Source organism: Lygodium microphyllum, chromosome 1 (genome assembly GCF_053477565.2).
Source record: "Lygodium microphyllum isolate KBCC chromosome 1, Lygodium_microphyllum_v1.1.10, whole genome shotgun sequence".
In the NCBI taxonomy this organism is placed as follows: Eukaryota; Viridiplantae; Streptophyta; class Polypodiopsida; order Schizaeales; family Lygodiaceae; genus Lygodium; species Lygodium microphyllum.
Genome location: NC_141135.1, coordinates 20572138 through 20591380, shown reverse-complemented (window position 1 = coordinate 20591380; position 19243 = coordinate 20572138). Strand labels below are relative to the sequence as shown.

Sequence of the window (19243 nt, the reverse complement as noted above, 5' to 3'; positions counted from 1 at the left end):
TCGACTCCCTTTCACAGAGGAGGAGATGACATAATATGACATTAGCTTAGAAAACCGTACTTATAATCAGCTGAAATTTCGCAGTATCCACAACTTCAAGAAGGTGGTAGCCAAGGAGGAGGCTGCAAGGAGAGTGGTGGAACACTGTAACCTCTCAAAGTACCTAGAGAAGTTTTCACAAGAGCCTGATCACACAAAGTGTATGGAATTTCTAAGAACGTACAACCCTAATCAAGAATGCAAAATAGTGACTATGGGAAGAGGGGAGAATGCTAAACAAGTGTAGGTGCCATTAAACCAAGCTTTGGTGGAGAAGGCACTGGGGTTGGAACCTAAGGTGGAGAAGAAACATAAGAGAGATGTGTATGCTATGCTAAAGATGAAGAGGGAGGATGTTTTGACAAACGACGGCATCAGCATATAGGATATTCCCGATGATGAGGCCTGCATGTAGGAAAAATTGGTGCACTCACTCTTCTCTAGCCAGCGCTATAGAATATGCCCGATGATGAGGCTTGCATGTAGGAAAAATTGGTGCACTCACTCTTCTCTAGCCAGCGCTATAACTCCCTCATTCACCAAATCAATGTGCCTGTGCTGGAGAATTTGGCAGCCCACACCTTGGATGAGGTAGACAGGAATGGCTACATGCGCAAGATTATAGACCAAGCAGCCAAAGCACTAGCCCTGGGTAGTAGCAGACAGGCAAGTAGAGAGTTCCTAACCTCTAAAAGTACCGAGAGGAAGAGACCTTCCTTAAAATCCTCTTTCATCGAATATGGAATTGTACTGACAACCATCATCTAGGAGGCTATAAAATAAGCTCGAAAAGGAGAAGAAGGAGTTGATGAGACTCCAGATAGGTTGCTGATCCACCAAGAGGAAGAGCCATCGAGAGCACGACATGATAGAAAGTGAGACAACGAAGGAAGATCAGGAGGATCAATCCAAAAGGAAAAAAGCAAAGAAGCCTACTAAAAATACAGCTCAGAAGAAGAAATAGGATGAGGGCAGGAAGAAGGAAAAAGAAGATCTAGAGAGAGCCAAAAGGAAATACTTAAGAGAGGCTGAAGAGAGGGAGAAGAAGAAGAACTAGAGAGAGCCAAAAGGAAATCCCTAAGAGAGGCTGAAGAGAGAGAAGAAGAAAAAGTAAGAGGTAGAGGAGTTGAAAGAGGAAGCCAGAAAAGCTAAGAAGGAGTAGGGAAAAGAGATTGAAGAGAGAAAGAAGAAAGAGAAGGAAGAAGCTGAAAAGCTAGCCGAAGAATTGGGGTAAACAAAGGAAGAGAGAGAGAAGAGTTGCGGAAAAGGAGGCAGAGTTTATGAGAAAGGAGGAAGAAGACATGGCGAAAGCAATTCGCTGGTCCATAGAACAACAAAGGTGACTCAATGACCTAGGGGCCTTAAGTCTGCCTAGGGATGAGAGACCTGGCTCAAGCACTCATGTACTCGAAGTCATACCACATGTTGTCATCGAAGGTAAGGGCAAGGCTCCCAATCCATCCCATTTCGCTCCTCTTGGTGGCCAACCAGCGAGGCAACCACTCCCACGCCAAGCATCCCTACCAATGTTGATGTAAACAAATTTGTGGCATGGATGCAATACTTCATTAATAAGGAACTGGCCCAAGGAAAGAGTGTGGAGATGTTTCTGGGCAAAAAAGACCGGCCACAGGTGTCGAGTCTAGGCAGGATCCAAAACGCCAAAAGGTGGAAGCTTCTACCACTCCAATCCCTACTACTATGACGCCACTGGCAAACCATGATGAATATGTTGTTGAATTGCTCTCTCAGCTAGAGAAGGAAAAGGAGGAAAGAAAGATAGCAGTGGTAGCTGAGTTGGAAGCAGAAAAGGAGTTGGCAGCAACCTTCCAGCTTGAAAAGATGAGGCAAATAGCTATACAACAAAAGGAGATATTTGACCTAAAATAGGAACTAAAGACCAAATATGACAAGGAGGAAAGCTGGAGAAAATAGCTCGAAGATGAAAATCAAGAGCTAGTGAAAATGCAAGAGAGTATAAATTGTTAATTGTACAATATGAGGATTTGGCAGCAAAAATAGATCAGATCATACGAGGCAGGGAAGAGTTTTCCACAAGGAAAGAAGAAAGGAAGCAAGAAGAGGAGCAACACCATAGAGAGATGGAAGCCATGATCGAAAAGTTGAGCCATGAAAGAAAAGAGCAAGTGAGAATGAGTAGGGAATTGGAAGACAAGAAGCAGAGACTCTTGGCCCTTGTACAAAGATAAGGAGAAAGTATGGAGGAGATGAAAAAGAGAGCCAAAGAGTGGGCAAGCCAAAATGAACAAAGAGTGAAGACCTTGGCGCATCGCCTGGCTCTCGTAGAAAAAGTCCTAGCAAAAAGCAGAGCAGAGGCAGCCCAAGTGGGCTTCAACACTCAACAACGAGATTTCCTGAATACTTTGATGGATGCCACTCATATGGAGGAAGGGGAGTCCCTTGAGGTGGTAAAGAAGAGGATGAGCATAGCACGCGGAGCTCTGCAAGTAGGGCTATACATGCTGCCATAAACCATTGTAGTTGGATTGAGCCTTGATGAACAACGCAAGTACGTGTTGTTGGCCAGCCAAACCCCCCAGGAGATTGATGCACTGGGTTTTGTAGAGGAGGTATATCAAAAGGATCGCCAAAGGAGTGAAGCTGAACTCAAAATTGACATGGGCAGATTCAAAGAAGAAGCGATCCCACAACCCCCTTCACCCCACCCTGAAGAACAACAACAGTCAACAGACACATCCTCGAAAAGAAAAACCACCTTGAGGGAAAGGAGAAAGAAAATGATAGAAGAAGCCAAACAGAGATTGAGGGCCAAGCCTATTGCACAGTCTTCCACACCTCTTCCACCATGCCCGAGTGACCTATCGGCCAGCGTCCATGCAAAACTCGTAGTTTGGGAGAGACAAGAAAAAGAGAAGCAGCCCTTTAACTTCAGCTTCCTCCTCCCCAACAGCCTGTGTAGAGTCCTTTGCCTTAAAGTAGTGGAAGAGGTGATCGGTGTTGGAAGCCGGCTAGGCCAACAATGGCTAGAAGAAATAGAGAAAAATCCCACCCTCTGGGGCACTAAGGATGCAGAGTATTAGCAAAATAAGGTTTTTGAAGTGCCTCGGTTTGTGCTCGAATACAAGTGTCAACCACTGTGGTGGAGACGCATTTGCAAAAACCATGTGTTCTCCTGGATGGCTTTTTGTAATACCCTCCCCTTTGAGAGAAACAACCCACCTTCATGGCGTATCCTCGTAGGATAGACATAGATTTTGATACAAACATCCATGGTTTCCACGACCTCCCTATCATATATAACCTCGAATTACTATCTTAGCACAAGCCCTAACTTTCACCTTAGGCAATTAGAGTTGGATTTTAGGACCTGATTTGGACCCATTCTTGAAGCATTGAAGCTCATTTTGGAGCTGGAAAGTGCCCAAGAGGTGTTAAACAGCCAATTTTCATGAAAAATCAAACGGTGTTGGATGGCCGAGCTAGAGTTTTCCTAGATGCATTTTGACATCAGGAATCCAACACAGGTCTCGATTTGTCAATCGGAGGTCGTTTGACCCTCCATTTAATCCCCACAAGGTTCAGCATTATAAAGCAGCTACCGGATCGAGAAGCCGTAAAGTGTGTGGGAGAGGCTAGGTTGATGGAGTTCGACGCCATGAAGCCGCTTGTCCAATTGGATTACAAATCGGAGTTCGTTTGGGCCTTCAAATTTGAAAAATCCACTTGCGGGACAGTGTGAACACAAAAAGATGAACCGTTTATTTTAATGTTTTAAACCTTAGGCTTAATAAAAGCCTTAAAACTAATGCAAAAGTTGTCAAACAGAGGGAGGCATCAATGCGTTTTTTGCTCGTTGCCTCTCTGATTCAATCTTGTTTGGAGAGAGATGGAGGTTCTCAATCATGGCAGGGAAAGGAACAAGATGGCTACAAGCTTGCCCGTTTGAATGGAGGATTTAAAAATCTCATTTCTTAGTATTTCTCTCTCCTCCCTCTCTCTCCTACAAGGGGCAGTTCCTGCGTGTGAAGAAGAATGAAGCCTGGTTGATAAATGCTCGTTCGGCGTGGTACCGAATTGCTTCTAAATCAAAGGTGGGCTGAAGATGGTAGTGTGGAGGTGGGTTGAGCATCAAATGGGCCTTGATTTGCAAACCCACAACCAGTTTCAAAACCCGAATTAATAAGAAATACACGGTAATGACATTTTTACAAAGAAAATGGCCCTTTTTTCACATTTGATAAGGTTAGCAATGTTCATATGGGCTGAAAATTTATGGACATATTGTTTGTTGTTGGTTTAAGTCTTTCATAATAAAAAAATTAAAAAATATACACTTAAAGTGTGGGAAATAAAAAACCCCGAAAAGCATGGTTTTTAGAGTAAAATAGGGTTTTTGGGCTTAAAATTGAAAAATTATAAAACAAAACACCAATAAAATATACATGTTTGATGTTTAAAGACTCAAGAGCCATAGCACTAAAATATTGCTAGTTTTCTTCCATTTTTATTGATAATAAATAAGAAAAAAATTAGGAAAAATGCTTTTTAAAAGGAAAAAAAATAGGGAACCGACTAGGAAAATTATGGAAAATTATGGATGTGTTTGTGAATGTATAATGAGAATAAATAATGAGGGTTTGCCTTAGGTTATCCCCATTTTTATATTTTTGTGAGTATTTACTACTTATTTGGTGCGAAATACACATAAAATCACCCCTTTTCCTAGCAACGAAGCAAAATTCTAAACGGTAGGGGAAGGAGGGAAGTTTGAGCATTGAAATATAATATAAAACCTGATGCATTTGTGGCATTATTCATATAGGATGATGTTAAGTTAAATAAAGGAAAGTACAGCAGGAGTGTAAGGCTCAGTTCGGTGTCTTCTCTCATCTCAGTAATTATGCGTTGGTGTATGGAAACATGAAAAGAATGGATTTGCACAATGCAAGAGACAGTTTTTCAATTGTTTGAGCACTTAAGCATATACACATTTGCATAAAGAATCGTTAAATGGTATCAATGACAAGCTCCTGGATGCATAGCACTTGGTTTCTCTAGGACTTGACCCACATAGAGGGAGTGAGCAACCTGGATGTAGGTCTAGAAGGTGGGTCCAAGGGGACTGAGAAGTGAGGATAGTGTTGAGAGAGAGAGAGAGAGAGAGTACGAGAGAGATACACAAGACATGCTCCCAAAGAATGATTCAAATTGATGTAGAGTTAGTATGTATAGGTGAGACCCAAGTCAAGTGAGAGATGATATATATAGTTGTAACATCCCCACTCAAACAAAGGTCTCTGGCTGCGAGTGAAAAAACCCTTGGGGAGAACAAGGGAAAAACCCGACCCCCTACACATATCTACGATACAAAAATTATTTACCACAATTTTTTCTTGAATACAATGATACATGAGACCCAAATCAAGTGAGAGATGATATATATAGTTGTAACATCCCCACTCAAACAAAAGTCTCTGGCTGCGAGTTAAAAAACCCTTGGGGAGAACAAGGGAAAAACCCGAGCCCCTACACATACCTACGATAAAAAAATGATTTACTATAAAGTTTTCTTGAATACAATGATACATGCCTCAATCAGTGAGAAAAGAACTTGGAACAATACCAAGTGCATGTCTTAATGAACTAAAGTGAGCTTCACTAAGAGCTTTTGTGAAGATGTCTGCAACCATTTGAACACTGGGAAAATGCTCCACCATAATGGAACCTTTCTTGACTTCATGACGAACATAATGATAATGAATAGCAATATGCTTTGATTTACTATGTTGTATATAGTCTTTGGTAAGACTAATAGCACTTTGGTTGTCGCATCAAAGAGGTGTACTAGATGATGAAGGATGTCCCAAATCTGCAAGTAGTTGTCGAAGCCAAACTAGCTCGTGACCTGCTAATGATGCAACAACATATTCGGTCTCAGTTGTAGAAACCGCAACACATCGTTGTGTGGGAGCCTTCGCTCAACCGCTAAGACCCACGGACCGGTTATTGTTCAAGCATTCCAAGCGAGCTCTAATGGCTATCTCTCACCTAGCCGACGCACCGTCGATCCTACAAGTGTTATGAGCTTACCTTGATGCCCGATCGAGTACCCTCCTCTCTCTTGCACTCCGGTAGCTCCACGATCCTTGATGCTAGCTCAAGCATCCTCAAGCCTCCTCCATCTCCAAGCTCCATCCTCCATAGCCACGCGTGCAAGAGAAGAAGAGAGAAGAGAAGAGAAGAAGAGGAGAGGAGATGGTGAAGAGCTTCACCCTCTTGATTCCTCACTCTCACACACACTCACTCCCTCACACTCCCTCTCTCAAGAGCACACACAAGAAAGGAGGGGAGAAGAATAGAGAAAGAAGAAGACTCTTTTTGCCACACACCAAAAGAATGAGCTCCTCATTCTCTTTTTTCAACTTTATATACAAAGCCCTAAATCCTTTTTGGGCGGTCATTCCTCTTTTACATGGCCGGCCATAGCCTAGGCCCTTTTTCCCATTTCCCACCATTCTAATTTATCATATTCCCAACTAATGCCTACACTTTGCACAGGAGCAAGCCTGGCACTCTTTTACACAGATTCGAGGGTGCTTCTGCATTTTAATGGTGCGCCTTTTTCCTCTTTCGTTGCCTTGGCCCGACACCGACGCTTCTTGCGGGTCGTGTCCGATCATTTGAATTTTTTAGGGATTGGTTGCCAGTCAAGGTGCCTTTTTCTATTTTTATATTTTTTTGCTTTTATCCTGTGCCTTTTTGCTATTTTCTCTTCTTTCCATTTTCCACTCCTTTGTGCTGTGGAACCACGGTCGAAAACACGATAACATTACCCCCTTCCTAGCCAAGTGCCAGTCCCATGGCACTGCGGAGGGATATAGTGGCAAGTTAGGCAGAACAGGTAGGTGGGTGGTTAGGGATGATGATCAGGAGAGATTTCGGCGTGCTTTAGGCTCGACGGAGATACTCGACGTCTATCACATGGTTGTGGCGTTGGTTATGTAGCCGATCATCTTTTGAGTATGAGAAACGCTTGAAGTAATAAGCAATCCCTTAGGATGGTGGTATTGGAGGGATTTATTCTAGAGAAACCCCTCGAACACTGTTTGGTTTGAAAACCCATGGCTTCGATTGAAGATCCTTGTCTTTGATTTAAAGGTCTTCAATTCTGAGTTAAAGGTCTTCAGGCTGGTGGAATCAATAAGTGATCTGTAGATCTTGGGGCATTGGGCATGGATCATTGGACGGTGAGGTTTCAAGATCTATGCCAATGGCAACTCTGCCTTGACTTGATTCACTCAGGGTAGCCATCAGCACAGGCAGGTGGCCAGATGCTGGTACAGGAAAAGAAGTGTTGATCATGAAGGGAAGCCGTGGGCGATCCTCCTCCGCGTGTTGCCATGTCTTGAAGTGCGAACATAACCTGCAAGAAAAGTTGTGCACTCCCTAAGGGGTGTGTCTGTCTTGCTGTGTAGTGCGTGGTGCGTGTGGCAGTGGAACTGGAAGATGGGTCTGGCCATGGGTAAGCCCTTGGTAACGTCCCACACTTGAGGACCCAGTTCGTGCTTTGTTGGCGGTGCAGTGCAAGTCTTAGGGTGACAGGTCTGAAAGTCCTGCCCTTGATGTACCCTAAGTGTGAAGTGGGGGGGGGAGGCTAGGGAGAATCCTAGGTGCGGTGATTGTGGTGCGTCTTTCTTTCTTGTTCTTTTTCTTTCTTTCCTTATATATATATATATATATATATATATATAATAGCATGAGGAGGCGTATACATGGAGGCAAGCAGTACAAGGGCATGACAGGAGTTTACTCCTCGTCATCTGAATGGTGGGTAGGGGTTGGCGGAGGGCGGGGGGCCTTGTTAAGGAATTTTTGACTTAACAAGTAGCCTTTGATGTAGAGGCGGGTTTTGAGGGTGGTGGTAGAAAGGAAGGGGTGGTTGCATTGGGTGAATTTGTTGTTATTCATGTCTTCGAGTAGTGCAACACAGAAAGATGGTAAAAGAGAAGCATGCACCATGAGGCGAGTCATGGTGTTGTTGTCTATGGCGTTGGGGTCAAAATAGAGGGGTGGGAGGTGGTGTTCTTGGGGTGTGGGCTCTTGGTGGACTAGGATCCTAATTAGCCTAAGATAATTACAAGTGGTGATGAATGCGGGGTTGGGACAAGAGGTGAACTCGCTAAGAAATCTATCTATAGAGCTATACAAATCGGGGAGGGTGAAGAGAAGGGCATCCCTATGGGAGGTGCTATTGGTATTATAGATAATGGGAAAATCGAACGTGCCGTAGATGGATGGATTGAAGTCTACCCCTACCCTTCGAGGATACGGCATAAAAGTAGGGTCGTTTCTCTCCGAAGGGAGGGTGTTGCAAAATGCCATCCATGTGTCCAGGTTGACGTCAAAAATGCATCTTCTCCAGGTGGGTTGGCAATTATAGCCTTCCACTGATCTAGGCACCTGGAGGACTTTATCTTGCCAAAATTTGCGGTCCTCAGCTCCCCAAGCAGTTGGGTGAGCCCCACGCTCCGCTAACCACTTGGCTTTGAGCCTTGCCTCCATAGCAATGACGTCCTCTACCAATTGAATGGGCAGCACCCTTTTCAAGGCAGTGGGGAACTCAAAGCGCAAGTCGAAGGGGTCGTGGTTATGCTCCTGATGTTCCCAGATAATCAATTCGGCACGGAACTTAGTAGGGGGATCTTGGGTGCGCGGTAGGAGAGGGGCACGCTGTCTTGGAACGGGTCTGGTATTCAGCTTTCTTCTTGCCTTCTCCACCATCTCTTTCCTGCGATTGGTTTGGGCCGCTCTTCTCTCGGCAGATGTATCAGGGAGCTGCACTTCCGCTTGTTGTGGGCTGAGGGGGTGGGGGGACGTATTCCTCCTCCTGAGGTCCCAGATCGTACTCCGGTTCACCCCCTTCTGCTTACTTATCTTCTTGTGCTTTTGCCTCTGTGAAACCAAGGTCATCTATTTTCTGCGTCGTCAGGCCTACCTGTGCAAGATATCTCCTCTGCTCCTCTAGGCTCTGTGGCGGGCCTCCTAGCTGTAGCGAAAAGTGTAGCCTACTGTGAGAGCTCTGCATGCAATGGTTAGTTTCCTTTGCAGCTGATCATTGGCTTCATCTCCTTCCAGTCTGGTGGAGTGGAGCAGCGTATTGAGAAAGATGTGTTGCTGGGCTATCATGGAGAGTTGGGCCGCCTCTGCCTGATTCTCGGCCAGCACCCTGTCTCCTTCGGCCTTGGCTAGCCAGCATGCTAAGTCCCGTACTCTCTGCTCATTGTGATCGGACCATTCTTTTGCCCTTCTTTCCATATCTTCCAGACTCTCCCCCTGATGGAGGGTCATTGCCATGATCTGTTTCTGCTGGGCCTCGAGCTCACGGTGCAGGCGGGACTCCTCGGCGTTCATCTGCGATCTACGCATTGAGCTGGTCCAACTTCACCTGCATCCTTCGCACCTATTTTGCACTTAACTAGTCCAGCTCTGCAGCCTCCTGTCTGATCTTGTCAAGCTGCCTTTGCGCTTCCAGGTTGACTGCAGATAACTGATCATTTTTGCGTCGAAGGTGGGCATTCCTTTCCCTCTCCCCGTTGAGACGCTCCATCAATATTTTTCTCCTTCCCTCCCAGGCAGCGTCACGTTCCTTCAGGGATTTTAATTCTTCCACCTCCTTAGTGCTAGCTTCCTCCCTGAGCATAGCGATTTCCCTTTGATATTCTGTTATCTGCTTCGTTCTTTCCAGCTGGAGGGCGGCTTGTGATTCTCGTTCCGCTGCCAGCTCCTCCACGGCTATCTTCCTTTCTTCCCTGGCCCTTTGTAACTCCGAGAGTAGTTCCTTAACATACTCATCGTATTGGCCTGCTGGAGGTGGGGGGTGGGGCATGGTCGTAGTGGTGGTGACATCTTCTATTTTTTGCCTTTTCAGTTCTAGCCCTGGCTCTAGTTCAGCCATGGCTGCCCTTTTGGCTCCTGAAGTTGGGGTAGCCACAGCCGCTTCCCTTGTCAGCTCCCTTTCCACCAAAAATTGCAGCCAAGTGACCACATTGCTCTCGTCAACTTTTGGGGTGGGCCCTTGGGTGGTGGTGGTAAGGGGTGTCTTCATGATAGGAGTGGCTGGCATGGACGATATGAGGAGGGGGGAGTTGGCCTGATCACTTCCTTTCTTTTTCCTTCTGCAGGGGGCAGGGCACGATTTTCGGCACACCGGTACTGGGACGGGTGCCTCTAGTTGGTGCGGACCCTTTGCTCCTTCCTCGTCTCTTCTGTGGTGCTCCTCGATGGAGCGACAGGTTGCCAGCTCCAATTCTTCCTCTTCCTTCCTTCTCAGCTCCTCCTCGGCCTTCTTTTTTCTTTCCTCCTCATCCTTCACCGACTCCCTTCGAGCCCTTTCCACATCTTCCTTCTCTTTCTTCTTTCGCTCCTCCTCTCTTTTTCCATGCAGGGCCTTGGTTCGTTGTTCCGCATGCCTTTGTGGTGTAGCCTGATTCTCCCTCTTCGTCGGCGTCCGTCTCCGTTTCATCAGACGACCTCTGCTGCTTTTCTATGTGAGGCGGGGACTGTGACAGTGACTCGCCACTTTCCTCGTCACCTCCCTCTTTGTCTTCTCCTGCTTGTCCCTGCCCTATCGCTTCTTGGATGATTGCCGTAAGGACAACTCCAAACTCTATGGTGGAGGCCTTGGAGGATGATGCCTTGCGGGTCGATCGGGACGACGGGGACTCTCCTGCCACGGCTCTTCCTCCTGTCGCCAGGGCCTTCGTCGAGGCCTCAATTGTCTTTCTCACGAACCCATTAAGGTTCACCTCATCCATCGATTGCACCGCAATGCTGTCGAGCAGAGGTACATTGATTCGGATCATAATGTTGTTGTACCTCTAGCTTGAGAACAGGGCGTGCACCATCTTTGCCTGCAGCTGATATTCTTGGTTGGGGATGTCTGCCAAGCTAATTTCGTCATTGGTGTGAACCTTCACTTTATCCATCCCCAACATGGCGTAGATGTCTCTTTTTGGCTTCCTTTCCACCTTATTTGGCAACCCTAGTGCCCTTTCCACCAACTCGAGGGTTAGCTCGATCTGCACCTGTCTGATAGCTTCCTTGTCATGCACCGTGATGGTGCCCCTGTTTCTGTTGAAGGTACGCAAGAAATCAGTGCACAGGGTATAATCTATCCTCTGGCCCACTACGTCCAGGTACTTCTGTAGGTGGCACTGCTCTATGATTTGACGTATCGCTGGTTCTTCGATGGCTACGTCTTCAAGGTTGAAGATGTGGCGGAACCTTGACTGATTGAAAGCTCTTGTTTCCACCGTGAGGCCGTACTTTACTTGTTCCTCCTCCGAGAAGGGAAGCTTGCCTGCTTTGTCCTGGCTTGCCATGGTCGCCACCTGCACATTTAGCCGTTTCCATCTTTAGTATTTTTTGACAACTAATTTGTTGGAAAAACAAAAGCATAGCAGATTTTATTGAACATAGCCTTAACTTTGCCTTTCAAACTTCTATCACCACATTTTACTTTTGCATTTCAATTTTAAGCAATTCACACTTGGTTTACTTTTTAGATTTTATTTCGTTTATCCACCTTACTACCCCTTCCCCCTTTGGAAAAGAAGAATCCATCCCAGGATTGGAGGTTGCGAGGCCAAGGCGTTCATCTTTATTTGTGTAGGAGCCAAGTATAGAAGTTGGGGTTATATTCCAGTTGAGCAGCGCGATCCAGATCAAAGGGCCGAATTCCTACATGTGTGATGTATGTGAGGACATCTGTGAGGAAATCACCAGAGTCGACCCGACTTGCGATGTGGAGCTCTTCCTCTGTTAAGAGGCAGTCAAGATAGGGATGTCCTGTGATATGCTCGTCCATGGGTCGATCTTGAAGAGTGGTTAACACTCTATACGAGGTAGGCGCGATGTAGGTGGGATCATACTCGGCCGTTTTGATGGCTCGGCATTGTTCGGCATTGGTCATTATGCGACATCCATCAACTTCCCATTGAAACCTAAGAGTGTACCACTGCCTCCAGAAGGGTGATCCCATATCAGCAAGGTGGGATAACCTTGTGATCTCTTGGTTGGTGATTGTCCGTGGGTTATATGATGTGATGAGGCATTGCTTAATGGCTTGCTCTTTGGAGACCTCGCTAGCGAGCAACTCAGTGGGGCAGAGTGAGAATCCTATGCAAAGGCAAATTCAAAAGTCTCCCAAGAGCAAGGCATATTGCGCACTTTTCTTGCAAAGGGTTTTGTTAATAGACCCAAGTCCAAGCGGTCATAGCTGAGAGCCAGAGCTACAAAGGTGGCATCGAGATGTTTCATGCAGTCCACCACATCATCTCCGGTGTCCTCTGCAAGGTCAGTGGCTAGCGTTAGAAATGACTTTCGTTCATAGGAGGGTGTAAGGCCGATGGGTGGTTGAGGTTTGCTAGAACTAGAGGTTCTGACTGTACAGAGTTGCGGTTGGGAGTCCCTTTGAGTCGGCAACCTGGCTATTGGCAAGATGGGTGGATTAGGTTCGGTCCCAGCAGCTGGGCTGTTTCAGTCAGCTAGGCTGCAGAGAGGCGGGTTGACCTGGTCGGATGATGCCACCTGTGGTGGTGGAAGTTGTTTGGGTCAATAGGTTTTTGCGACTCTCTTGGGCCGACGCATAGAGGAGTCGGATGGCTGGGACTCTGGAGAGCACTGCAACCTATGGTTTTGAGGTGTCGGGGGACATGGGTTGATTAGACTTGAGGTCGGCATAGGACTAGTGCCCTTGGCAGTAGTGGCCTTAGGGATCCACAGCGAGGCATTCCCCTCATAGTATCCTTGCGCATGCAAGAGGATTTTAGGGACCCATATTTGCTTAATCACGTGGCGCTTCCGGTGATGGCGTCTTGGTTTCCTAGATTTAGAGTTGTAGGTCTTATGCAGATATGCGCGTCTAGTCCTAGGTGGTTCTCGAGGATATTTAGGCACCCATTACAAGCGAGGCTGTTGGGGTTTTGCTTTGGTTACTGCGGCCTGGGGTTTATGGGAATCTGGGAGCGGCAGACATGCATTACCCCCTCCTTAGTCTTGCCTACAGCTGCTTCTATCGGTGGCCCTGTGAACGGTGATGGTGTTACGAGGCCCTTGCTGAAAGCTGTGACAATGCGCACATTGCCGATTGCTAAGTGGATGCGCTGCGACTCATAATTAACATTGCAGCAAGTCTGCTTTTTAAAGGTTCGCCCGAGCAATGACTCCATGCCTGCGTTCGTGGTACTCGGCAATATGTAAAACAGCATGGGGACAGTTTCAGACTCAATAGAAACGAGGACTCTGCATTTGCCGAGAAGCGTGTAGGATTGATCCCCGTATGGGCTTAATTTGGCCAATGTGGGATGAAGTAGTGGTTTGCCAAGTTGGATCCAATGCTTGTGTGTTAAGACATTGAAATCTGCCCCCTCATCAATCAAGGCATTGAAGGAGCACATTTGCTTGGCAATGACCGTGACATGGAGGTAGGCGGGTTCTATAGCTTCCTCCTCATTATCGTAGATTTCAGTAATTGTGGCTACTCGTATCTTGACAGGCGGTTCTAACATTGGTGGCTCATGCAAAGGATGAGTGGGAGGGTAGTACTTCTTGATACAGCTGCCATTGAAGAAGCCTATTCCTTCACCGTCCAGTGTCTCAAGCTCGACATTACCAGTTCGGCTGATTGTCCGAACCTTGAAGGGTCCGAGACCTTTGAATTTCATCTTTTGCTTATGTCCTTTAACTGAGTAGAGGAGCACTAAGTCACCCTGCTCAAACTCCCATTGCTTGACATGTTTGTCAAACCAGCTCTTGCGTCGGGCTTTCTCGCAGATAAGTGTGTGGGTGGCTAGAAGACGAGTCTCTAATAGGCGTTGCAGCTCGACCAAGCGTTGCGTCCATGCTTCCTTCCCTTCCCATTGTTCTTGGAGCGCTATTCTCAGGCTAGGGACGAAGAATTCTAATGGGAGAATGGCTTCAGTCCCATAGGTCAGCCTAAAAGGTGTTTGACCGATGGCCGTTTTATAAGCCATTCGGTAGGCCCACAAGGACGTTGATGAGAATTTTTTTGGTTGATTCCGCCTGGCCATTAGTCTGAGGGTAGTATGGTGAGGATTTGCAATGGATAATAAGAAAGGCAGATAGGAGATGGGCTATCACTTGGTTGATGAAGTGTGTTTCTTGGTCGTTAACCAGTTCGATGGGGCACCCAAAGCACGAGATTACTTGCTCCCATAAGAACTTGGTAGTTGTCCTAGCATCATTTTTTCGTGTGGCTCTCGCCTTTGCCCATTTTGTGAGGTAATCCGTGGCCACCACAATGAACTTGGCTTGTGAGTATTGCGTTGCGGGGCTGATGGGTCCTATGAAGTAAATCCCCCATTTTTCGAAGGGTTGGCGAGAAATAACAGGGGTTAACTCCATTTGATCCTTACGAATTAGGACTTTTGTCCATTGGCACTCGTCACAATGCTTGACGAATTACTTAGCATCATGGAAAAGTGTGGGCCACCATAGCTGGGACTGCAGCACCTCCCGTGCTATCGTGTCTCCACTACAGTGTCCTCCTGCAATGCTGTTGTGCACCTCTGAGAGCACATCATGCATCTCATGCTCACACACGCACCTACACAGCAATCTGTCTTGCCCCAGCCTATAGAGTTGGCCTGCAATCAGCTGGTAGGGCTAGATTTTCAGAATCAAGCGCCTAAGTCGTGCCCGTTCTATTGGTCGTTCGGGTAGTCCATGCTCGAGCACTTGGACTATGTCGTCTGCGCAGTATGGTGTCAGATCGGCCCTAAATAGATCTCCTTCTAAGTGGCTGTCAGGTAAATCGTCCATGATGCCTTGTCCAACAGCTTCTCCTATGGGTATACGGGACATATGATCAACCATGTAATGTTGTTTTCCCTTCCGTACCACCACGGAGAAATCGAATTCTAGGAGCAGGAGGAGCCATCGAGCTATACGTCTTGTAGCACAAGGTTTGTTCACTAAATAGAGCAGGGCTTGATGGTCCACAAAGAAGGTGAAGGGGGTGGCCAACAGGTAATGCTGGAACTTCTTCACGGGGAACACCATGGCTAATCCCTTCCTTTCCGTTGTTGAATAATTCATCTCCGTCTCAATGAGTTGCCTAATAGCAAAACTCACTGGGTAACACTGCCCCCACGGAAAACTTAGAAGCGTCAATGTGTACGTGTAAGGTAATGGTCCAGTCTAGGGTTCGTAGAATCGGTGCCATTGTCAGAGCCTTTTTCAATTCTTCGTACGCCCGTTGGCATGCCTTGGTCCACTCGAAGACAATTAGTAGCTTGTACAATGGCCTAGCGATCAGTGCGTAGTTCAGTACAAACCACCGATAGTATCCTGTGTGACCTAAGAAACATTGAACTCCTTTGTAATTACTTGGGGATGGAAGGTCAACAATAACCCTGACCTTCGAGAAGTCTGTGGCAATGCCATTCTTCAACACCACGTGTCCTAAGATGCATCCGTGCTTCACCCAAAACTGACATTTCAAGGGGTTCAGGGAGAGACGATATAAGCGGCACCGTTCAAAGACTACGCGGAGTCTGTCTAGGTGTTCGATCCAGGTCGAATGGACACACAGGTTGTCGACAAAGACCTCTAACTCCTTGCAAAGCATGTCCTTGAAGATGGCGCACATGAGGCGTTGAAAAGTGGCAGGGGCATTGGTCAACCCGAAGGGCGTGACTACATACGCAAAGACGCCCCACTCAGTGGCAAAGACGGTCTTGTGCCTGTCTGCAGGATGCACTTGCACCTGGTTGTACCCTGAGAAGCCATCCAAAAAACTGTAGGCTTCCTTGCCTGCCACTCTCTCAAGCATGTGCTCCGTGTACGGCAAGGGATAGTTGTCTCTCTTTGTAGAAGCATTCACCTTTTTGTAATTGATGCACACTCGAATTTTGCCATTCTTCTTCATCACAATGACTATGGGTGATACCCAGTCTGTGTGCTTAATTTCGTAAATGAATTGAGCTCTCATTAGCTTGTCAATTTCCTCCTTGATAGCATGGGTGTGTTTTGGATTCATGGGGTACGGTTGCTGCTTGACTGGCATTGCGTCCGACGTCATGGGTATGTTGTGAGTCACAACACTCGGATCTACCCCCCTGTAGCTCTTCTAAGGACCAGGCAAATACGTCCATGTACTCCCGCAAGAGAGCGACAAGACTCAACTCTTCCTTACCAGTCAAGTCATCGGCAATGAACACTGGTCGGGGTATCTCCCCTTCTAAGGCTAGATTTACCTCCTTGACCTTGGCTGGTCCTTCGATCAATTTGCTTGTTTGCCCTTGACGCTTGGCACATAGCAGAACCACTACCCTATCCCCTTTTTTGAATTTAGTGAATTGCTTAGGGAGGTCCTGCGGCTTTCGCTGCTCTTCTGATCGTGTCTCTTTGGGGTGCTTTGCCCTATCCCGGTGTGACCGTCTGCGTCTCAAGTGGACGGGTAAGTCCCCCTTGGTGCGTCTGATCATGGGCGGCCTAGGGATCTCTGGGTCGCTATCTGAAGTAACTTCCAATTTAGAGTCAAACCCTCCATCTTTGCTAGAAGAGGTGGTCTCCCCTGGTGGCAACAATTCGAATGGCGATTTGGTTCTAAGTATTGATGTCATTCCTGATTAGGCTAGGCTTGCTTGCTCCAGGTCTATGGCCCCCATACATTCCAACCACACACGATCACATTCCATGCGCATGACTCCTTGCTCCATTCTAAGGGCTTGCCTTTTTTGTGGCTTGCCGTCTGCTCGTATCTGCTCAATTTCCCGTCCATCTGTGTCGTACTCTATGGTATCCACTTCACCCTCGCTCTCACCACTGAAGGATTGGCAGTCTTCATATTCATTGCAGGAATCTTTGTCATTCAACTGCCCATCGTCTCCTAGGGCTTGGAATGCCCCGTCTTGTTGGTCTGGAATCAGGGCCCAGTTATACATGAGGTTCAGCTCATGCACTCTGGTCCATTGCCACTTAGGATTCTCTAAGAGATCCTGGAGCAGTTTGAAGTTGGCAGCCGGGTTACCCGCTAGTCTGCTAGATATTCCAGTACCCCCTGGAGTTCCCTTTTATTGGATGGTACTTGGAAGGTGACATGCTTAGGCCTTTCATGGAGGCTTGCTGCCATCGTGTAGACGGGTGTAGAGAGTTCTTCGTGTGTCTTGTCAATTGTCTTGATGGCCTTCTCATACACCTCATGTTCTGAGAATGGCAGGTCAATTGTAGCGAGAATGTGCATCCAATCCTGCTCATCCTCTAGGCATGGGATATACTTAGTCAAGGACCCATAGGGTTCCCTGACCTGAGTGTTCCCTTTGAGCATAGCAGAGATGGCATCTAGGTCGACTGGTGAGGTCTTCCAAGTGTCCATCTCTATTCTTACGACGTCAGTTCTATTGCTAAGGAAGATCAGGTTGTTACCCCAATCTTCGATGACTCTAGCATTGCGCATCCAGGGTCGGCCCAATAGGATATCATAGTCCACTCCCTTCATGAAGAATCCTCTCAACAATGATAAATAAGACCAAATTCCTTAGTACCCTTGAGGTACTTAAGAATATGTTTTGCAGCACTCCAATGAATAGTGGAAGGGGAAGAAAGATACTGTCCCAAAAAGTTAGCTGCAAATAAAATATCTGGTCTTGTGTCTAAACCAATAAATTGAAGACAACCAACAAGATTAGCAAAAGGTTGATGAATGGTTGATTCTTCATTACGTGTTGTAGATGTACCTTTGGTAGAGCTCGAAAGAATGGGAGTGTTGACAGAGTGCGCATTTGTCAACCCGAACTTCTTAACAATATCATTAATAAACTTTGTCTGGGAAAGAAGAAGAATGCCTTGTTGACGGTGTCGTTGAACTTGAATACCCAAACAAGAATGTATCTCACCAAGATCCACCATTTCAAATGTAGTCGATAAAAGCTTCTTCATAGCATCCAAGAAAGCAATATTATTTGACACAAGAATAGTATCATCAACATATAGAGCAAGAATAATAAAACATTTGTCCTCCCTTTTGATGTAAAGATTTGTGTCAGCAAAACATGCAACAAAACCTTTAGATGTGAGGAACTGATCAATCTTAATATACCAAGCACGAGAGGCTTGCTTCAATCCATATAATGCATGATGAAGCTGGCATACAAGATGCTCCTTTCCTGCAATCATAAGACCTTCAGGTTGCTCCATATAGATTTCTTCTTCAAGATCTCCATTGAGAAAATCCATTTTAACATCCATTTGGTGAATTTCTAGATCAAATAGTGTTGCAAAATCCAAAATCATACGAACAGTTATGGAGCACACAATGGGAGAATTTAATGTTTCTTGATAATCTACTCCTGCAATATGCGAGTAACCTTTTGCAATAAGTCGTGCTTTGCATAGCTTGTTGCCATTGATCCCTTTGAGACAAATTGATAGCTTCCATATACGATATTGGATCCTCTTGGACAAACATAGCATCATCAAAGACATCATATTCAATAGAATAGAATCCATGCTCTATCTCAATAGGAAAATCGACATATATCTCCATTTTTTCATCAATCTTCTTTGGAGGTGAAGGAGGTTTATGATCATCAGAATTAGTAGACTCACAAAGCAAGTAAGGAAATGCACTAAGCAAAGACTGTGTATCATCTGAAACATTTGATGATCATGTGCCACCCATAGTCTTCTCATCAAATATAGCATCACAACTAATGATAACCTTTTGAGTAGAAGGATCATAAAATTTGTAACCTTTGGAATGATCTGAATAACCAAGAAAAACAACCTTCAAACTTGGAGGATCCAACTTATGTCAAGTGTTCTTGGGCACATGAATATAAGCAATGCAGCCAAATGTGCGAAAGTGAGAGACTGAAGGTGTCTTCCCTGTCCAGATTGTTATAGGAATTTTACCAGCAGGTGTAGTTGTTGGAAGATGATTTTGAATAAAAACTGCTGTTAGAAGTGCTTCAGTCCAAAACTTTTGAGACAAACCACAGTGTATAAGCATGTAATGTGTAGCATTAAGAATAGTGCGATTTTTGCGCTCAGCAACACCATTTTGCTGAGGAGAATAAGGAACTGTAAACTCATAATGAATACCTTGATCCTTACAGAAGTCATCAAATAGATTGGATACATATTCACCGCCATTGTCACTGCGAAGAGTCTTTATAGAGAATCCAGTTTGAAACTCCAC

At 46.0% G+C, this 19243-nt stretch overlaps 1 pseudogene; it reads left to right on the top strand.

Annotated features, from left to right (window-relative positions):
* The first annotated feature begins 1740 nt into the window (after positions 1–1740).
* Positions 1741–19243, top strand: part of LOC148040897 (3-ketoacyl-CoA thiolase 2, peroxisomal pseudogene) — a 61473-nt pseudogene continuing 43970 nt past the window's right edge.